Here is a 7,915-nt window from a genome sequence, read left to right as displayed (position 1 = left end):
CAAGCGAGTTTCTAGGTCCACTGGTGTCGTCATGTTGGACTTCGAAAAAGCCTTCGACAACGTGTTGCATGACGGTCTGCTGCACAAAATGATCACCATGCGTCTTCCCATCCTACTCGTCCGCATCATGCGCAGTTACCTGCTGCAGCGAACCTTCTGTGTTCACCTGGGGAAAATATCATCCAACAGTTTTAACATCCCGGCCGGCGTCCCACAAGGTAGTATATTAGGCCCTCTGTTATTTACCATCTTCTTGGCAGACATACCATCCCTACCTAGTGGCTGCGATCTGTTTCTTTTTGCTGACGATACAGCTATAGCTGTCAAAGGAAGAACGCCTATTGAAATCAAGAACAGGGCCCAGCAATGCTTAGATATAGTTTTCTCTTACATCAACGATTGGAAATTAAAACTAAATGAGAATAAAACTCAGGCGATTATCTTCCCCCATAAAAGGAAACAATCACTCCTTAGCCCATCTGGCTTCGGACTTAAGATAGGATCTACTACAATTAACTGGTCAAAAACAGTGAAATACTTGGGAGTTATTTTTGATCAAAAACTTCTATTCCGAGACCAAATTAACTCGCAAATACTCAAAAACATAGTACTTATAAAAAGTCTCTATCCGCTTATTAACAGAAGATCAAAGCTCTCTATCAATAACAAAATTACAGTTTTTAAAGCCATCATCTTCCCTGCGATCACATACGGAATTACCATCTGGTGGCACTGTGCCTCGACACATCGCAAAAGGTTACAAATTAGTTTAAATCGTTCCTTAAGACTAATATTAAATAAGCCTTGTGATACTAGGATAACGGATCTTTATAAGCTAGCAAAAACCATGTCACTCTATGACTACGCATACAAAAGTGAAATGACACTAAAAAATAAGTGTGTGGCGTCCAAGGCAAATAGCCAGGACACAGAAAAGCGCCATCTAGGGTTAAATAGGGAAAACAAACAAAATGCAACTGGTAAAAAACGAGAACAATGAAGTCCTTGTTTGTAGGTAAGACCAGAATCGGTAACAAAAGGACAGAAATTCGCGGAACAACTTCTTCAAGAAAAAAGGACATAGAGGAACCAAAGAATAGGCAAACAGACAGGATCGAACACGAATTGTGAGATGATAGGAAAGTTCGAGACATGGCCAGCACTATATAAAAGCGGTGGCATGTCCGAACAAGGCCAGTTATCGTTTCCCCGTCAACCGACGAACATCTCGTTGTAACCCCAGGAGGACCGAAGAGCGACCAAGTCCCGACGAAGAAGGAAGGAGGAATAGAAGAAGGGCTCCGAACTACGGAACAACCCCCTAAAACTGGTGACCCCGACGTGATCGCTCCTGCCTTCGGGACGCCGAGCCTTCAACGTAGACGCCGAGTTTTCAACGTGGACGCCGGCTTTCGAGCCCATCATTATTAACGACAAATTTCCTTTGCAGTAAAACCGTACAACTGGCACCGTAGGATTAATTCCTTTTCAGGGATTCCTCGAGTGTTCCGTACCACTGGCCCCGTAGGTTAATTCCTTTTCAGGGATCCTACGCGTGTTCTATACCACTGTCACGTTCCACCGTCCATTACCAACGCCCGTTGATCCGTGGTTCCTATCCACGCCGCTGATGACCCGGAACATCTCTACCGTGCACCGCGCTGTACGCCATTTTTCCCGTCGCTTCTTCGCTCTTCACAACGCCGTGATACTCATCGCAGACGACAATTCGTGCTGACGCCCCGTGATCGTCATGCTGCACAGCCCGATCCAGCGTGGGGAACCTGCCGATAACTCCGCCGCCGTTACCAGCCCCGCTGCCGGTCACACCGCACCGCTCGTGACTATCGATCTACCATCTGTGCCAGCCGCCGTAACCACCCCGGTTATCGGTACTACCGTATCGCCAGTGCTCATCGAAATTCCCGCCGCGAGTGATTTTTCAACCGTGCTACCCGAACAGGAGGTTCAGACGATGAACGCCATGCGACTCAAGCCCCCGGAACTCAGCACTTCCGACATTCATACCTTTTTTTTGCTCTCGAAAATTGGTTTGATGTGTGGAACCTTACTCCGCGATGCGATGCCAAGCGTTTTAACATCCTTAAAACGCAAATCCCAACCAGCATCCTTCCGGAAGTGCGACACTTCTTGGAAAACGTTCCTGCTACCGACCGCTACGAAGCCGCCAAGAGAGCCTTGATCCAGTATTTCGAAGAATCACAACGAAGCCGCCTACATCGATTGCTGTCTGAGATGACCCTCGGCGATCGGAAACCATCCCAGCTGCTAGCAGAAATGCGCCGAACGGCAAAGGGAGCAATGACCGACCTAACCCTGGTCGATCTTTGGATTGGACGTCTACCGCCCTACGTTCAATCGGCCGTCCTCGCAGCTGCCACCAACGTGGAGGAAAAAGTAAAAGTGGCCGACGCAGTGATGGATTCTTTCGCCCTTTACCATCGAACGGGGCCATACCAACATGTGTCCGAAGTGCGAAACGTGGAATTGGATCGCTTTGCTCAACAAGTGAACCAGTTGAGTGAACGTTTGGAAGCTGTGCTACGACAAGACCACCGCCGTGAACCGTCCCGACCACGCTCGCATCCTCGACCACTTCACCGCCGTTGGGCTAACTCTCCAGCCCGACCAACAGGAGTGGAAGTTTGCTACTTCCATCGGAAGTTTGGAAGAGATGCGCGAAATTGCCGAGCTCCGTGTTCGTTTCACCAGCGTCCGCAAAGGACCGACGCATCATCCTGACAGACGGCCAGCGACACTACGAAGGAAGTCAACGCTCTTGCAACCGCAAGCCATCGCCTCATCGTAGTGGATCGCCGCTCAAGGCAACGTTTCCTTATCGATACCGGCGCCGATGTTTCGGTAATCCCGAGGCATCACAGTTCCTTCCCGGGTAAACCCTCGTCAATGCGTTTATTTGCCGCCAATAAAACCCCTATCGAAGTCTACGGAGAAACTCTTTATTCCTTGGACTTGGGGTTACGCCGAACATTCTTATGGAATTTTGTAATAGCCGACGTGGGCACAGCTATTATTGGAGCCGACTTTCTCCAGCATTTTCATCTTTTGGTGGATCAACCTGTTGAAGGAGTTTCCTGGCCTGACCGCACGAATAGCACCTGGCACACCTTTGCAAACCAACGTTTCACACCGCATCGAAACCACGGGACAACCAACCTTTGCTCGTCCCCGAAGATTGTCGCCCGAGAAGTTTGCCGCAGCCCGTTCCGAATTCGAGTCTTTGGTGCAGCTCGGAATTTGCCGTCCTTCCCACAGCTGCTGGGCAAGCCCGTTGCATATGACGAAGAAGGCCGATGGAACTTGGCGCCCATGCGGTGACTACCGCACCCTTAACGCGCAGACGATCCCCGACCGTTATCCATTGCCTTTTCTGCAAGACTTTACAATGCAGTTGCAGGGAAAGACAATCTTCTCGAAAATCGATCTGCACAAGGCCTATCATCAGATTCCATTACACCCGGACGACATTCCGAAAACAGCGATCACCACCCCGTTCGGTTTGTTTGAATTTACCACGATGCCTTTTGGACTGAGGAACGCTGCCCAGACCTTCCAGCGCCTAATCCACGATGTACTCCGCGGGCTCGATTTCGTCTTTCCCTACCTGGACGATATGATCGTGGCATCATCATCCGAGGAAGAGCACCACCAGCATTTGCGCCAACTTTTCCAGCGTTTGGAACAGCATCAACTGGCGATAAATCCGGCCAAATGCGAGTTTGGCCGCAACGAAATAACCTTCCTAGGCCACCTAGTGAACGTCGAAGGTATACGTCCCCTTCCGGAGCTAGTTCATGCCATCAGCCAAATGAAGAAACCATCCAACGTCATGGAACTAAAACGGTTCTTAGCCATGGTGAACTACTACCGCCGGTTCCTACCACACGCCATGAAGACGCAAAGTATCCTGTTAGCGATGACTCCGGGGAATAAAAAGAAGGATAAAGCTCCGCTTGTCTGGACACCTGAAGCTACGGAGGCATTCGAAAGCTGTAAGCAGCAACTGAAGCAAGCCACCCTGTTGGCCCATCCCGCCCCCAACGCAGAGCTATCGCTCTGGACAGACGCCTCCGACTTCGCCGCTGGAGCAGTGCTTCATCAACTCGTCAACGGTCAACTCCAACCTTTGGGATTCTTCTCGAAGAAGTTCGAGAAAGCACAACTAAAATACTCGACCTACGACCGGGAGCTGACAGCCGTCTACCTCGCCGTACGACATTTTCGCCATCAGTTAGAGGGTCGTGAATTCCGTATTTATACGGACCACAAACCGCTAACTTACGCCTTCCGCCAATCCCACGATAGCACATCGCCACGAAGAACTCGCCAACTGGATTTCATCGGACAATTCACCAACGATATTCGGCACGTAGCAGGAGAAGACAATATCACCGCCGACCTTCTATCTCGAATTGAAGCCGTACACGCGTCGCAGACCATCGACTACGAGCAGCTAGCCGAAGAACAAACCCGTGACACGGAGCTACAGGACTTGCTGAGTGGAAGAACACCAACCGACCTTCAGCTGCAGAAGACACCTATTCCCGGTAGCACTAAATCCTTGTATGCTGATTGTCCTGGAGGTATAATTCGCCCTTACGTAACGGAAACATTCCGGAAGCCACTTCTACACGCAGTCCACGATCTCAGCCACCCAGGAGTAAGAGCCATCGTCAAATTAATGACAGAAAGATTTGTTTGGGTGGGCATCAAACGGGAGACCCAGGAGTTCGTAAAAAGCTGCATTGCCTGCCAACGAGCCAAAGTAGGACGCCATACGAAGAGCCCTCTGGTACGGTACCCGACAACAGCTGCTAGGTTCGCGCACATCAACGTCGACATCATTGGACCGTTCCCCGTCAGCAATGGCAACCGCTATTGCCTGACCATCATCGACCGTTTCACCCGTTGGCCCGAAGCAGTACCGATTCCAGACATTACCACGACAACTGTCGTTTCGGCACTGCTACAACATTGGATCGCCCGGTTTGGAGTACCATCGTACATCACCACGGACCAAGGCAGACAATTCGAGTCATCCTTGTTCAAGGAACTAACTCGAACACTCGGCACAAAGCATATTCGAACAACTGCTTATCATCCACAGGCGAACGGATTGATTGAGCGATGGCACCGCACATTGAAGGCAGCCATCTGTTGCAAAGACACAACGAAATGGAGCGAGCATCTACCTCTAATCCTGCTGGGACTACGAACCACCCATAAAGAAGACATCAACGCATCACCTGCCGAGCTGGTCTATGGTACGACACTCACCATCCCAGCCGAGTTCCTCGCCGAGAAGCCACCGCCAGCCGACCAATCGGATTTCGCCAAGACACTGCAAGAAGCGATGAACAACATCCGCCCGCCGAAAACCGCCTGGCATTCCAACCGGACCGCATTTGTACACGCCGACCTAAACAAATGCTCCCACGTGTTTCTACGCAACGATACCGTCCGCCCTGCCCTGACGACACCTTATCAAGGACCGTACCGGATTCTCAAACGAGGCCCAAAATCGTTCCAGATTTTGCAGAATGGACATCCCTCGTTCGTATCCATCGACCGCTTGAAACCCGCTTATACCACCGGAGAAGATTCTACACCAGCCGAACAGCCACGACCCTTCGAAGAACCGATGATGACCTCACAACGCGCAACACCAACGATCGATCCACTATCGCCTGAGCGACCGTCCGCAACCGGTGAGCCTTCGTCCAGCGCGAGCCCAACTAGCCAAACCCAGCCACAGCCAATATTACGACGGACAACCGAGGACAACATATCGACCGGAGTTACCAGATCGCAACGCAGAGTTGTGATCCCCCTGCGATACCGGTAACACCGCTCTAGGAGGGGAGTACTGTGGCGTCCAAGGCAAATAGCCAGGACACAGAAAAGCGCCATCTAGGGTTAAATAGGGAAAACAAACAAAATGCAACTGGTAAAAAACGAGAACAATGAAGTCCTTGTTTGTAGGTAAGACCAGAATCGGTAACAAAAGGACAGAAATTCGCGGAACAACTTCTTCAAGAAAAAAGGACATAGAGGAACGAAAGAATAGGCAAACAGACAGGATCGAACACGAATTGTGAGATGATAGGAAAGTTCGAGACATGGCCAGCACTATATAAAAGCGGTGGCATGTCCGAACAAGGCCAGTTATCGTTTCCCCGTCAACCGACGAACATCTCGTTGTAACCCCAGGAGGACCGAAGAGCGACCAAGTCCCGACGAAGAAGGAAGGAGGAATAGAAGAAGGGCTCCGAACTACGGAACAACCCCCTAAAAGTGTAACACCTCGGAAATACTGCTGATCCGACAGCTATTCATTATATGAATTTTTGTACATATGTAGTTTATAAGTTAGTTAAGTTTAGTTTTTAAGTTAGGTTAAGACATTCATTATCCATCATCATTATATATAACAAAACAAGATCAACTGCCAACGGGCAAATCCATTTTCTACGTTGAAAAGCGATGTACGCTGCATCTCGTAAAAAAAAAATATTATTTATGTACAGCAAATTGAAATGGAAATAAATTGAATTGAATTGACAACATACATTATTACACTCCAACTCTCTCCTAACTCTCCAACACATCCGCCGCGCACTGCAAACTGCACTGCGCCGCACCTCCTATACTTATCCTATTATACACACACCATTTATTAATACTTTAAATAAATTACAACATACATTATTACACTCCAACTCTCTCCTAACTCTCCAACACATCTGCAGCACACTGCTATCACGGCTCTCCATCGCTCCACATACCGATCCACAGGAATACACGGTGATGCGCTCGCTACCGCAGGCAGATGGAAGGCAGATGGAAGGTCAGCTCCACAACACACACTGCTATCACGGCTCTCCCTCGCTCCACACACCGATCCACAGGAATACACGGTGATGCGTTCGCTACCGCAGGCAGATGGAAGGTCAGCTTCACAACACACACTCACACCGATCGCGTAACATCACAACACCACACACTGCCTGAAAATAAAGAGCAAAAAATACTTATACCATATATTTATCACATATATCACTGCTATTACGGCTCTCTATCGCTCCACATACCGATCCACAGGAATACACGGTGATGCGCTCGCTACCGCAGGCAGATGGAAGGTCAGCTCCACAACACACACTCACACCGATCGCCTAACATGACAACACCACACACTGCCTGAAAATAAAGAGCAAAAAATACTTATACCATATATTTATCACATATACCACATTTACATTTATCGCAATTCAAAAACCACTCACCTTCATCTACGCTCCACAATACTTCACTACGCTCCACAATACTTCACTACGCTCCACAACACTATGCTTGACCGATCTGGTGATAAAGGACTAATCCACACTTATTCCTCCGCTGAAGTACCATTTCAAGTTTCGAAAGGTAAATTTTCAAAAAGTTTCACGGCTAATTCCCCGGTTAAGTACCATTTCAAGTCTCGAAAGGTAAATTTTCAAAAAGATTCACAGCTAATTCCTTGCCTACCTAGCTACCATTTCAAGTTTCGAAAGGTAAAATTGCGAAAAGTTTCACAATTCATTTCAACCTTTCGAACAATTTCACATCGCGAAAAGTTTCAAAATTCATCTCACACTTTAGAACAACTTCAAGTCCCCAACATTTCGTATCGCCAAAAGTTTCAATACCAATGCGATGAAACGAAAGTTGTGCCTCGAGATAATCTTTCACTTTTTCTTTTCAACAAAATAATAAATAAATGATCTTTTCGAAACCAAAACAAAATTAAAATTAATAACAATATTTAAACAAATAATTATGATCTCAATCCATTGCGCGTCATCTGATGTGACAAAAATTGCAAAAAAAAACT

General features: G+C 48.2%; 1 long non-coding RNA gene across 1 annotated transcript; it reads right to left on the bottom strand.

Moving 5' to 3' along the window:
* Positions 1-6,353: 6,353 nt before the first annotated feature.
* LOC128298158 (uncharacterized) lies at positions 6,354-7,466 on the bottom strand. The gene is made up of 3 exons (XR_008287259.1): positions 7,329-7,466; positions 7,134-7,242; positions 6,354-7,049 (listed from the first exon to the last, which is right to left on the bottom strand). It is a non-coding gene; the product is annotated as an uncharacterized LOC128298158 (long non-coding RNA).
* Positions 7,467-7,915: the final 449 nt, after the last annotated feature.

This window comes from Anopheles moucheti, chromosome 2 (genome assembly GCF_943734755.1).
Source record: "Anopheles moucheti chromosome 2, idAnoMoucSN_F20_07, whole genome shotgun sequence".
NCBI classification, from domain to species: Eukaryota; Metazoa; Arthropoda; class Insecta; order Diptera; family Culicidae; genus Anopheles; species Anopheles moucheti.
Note: the sequence above shows the minus strand (reverse complement) of the source record. Positions and strands in the feature narration are given on the sequence as shown.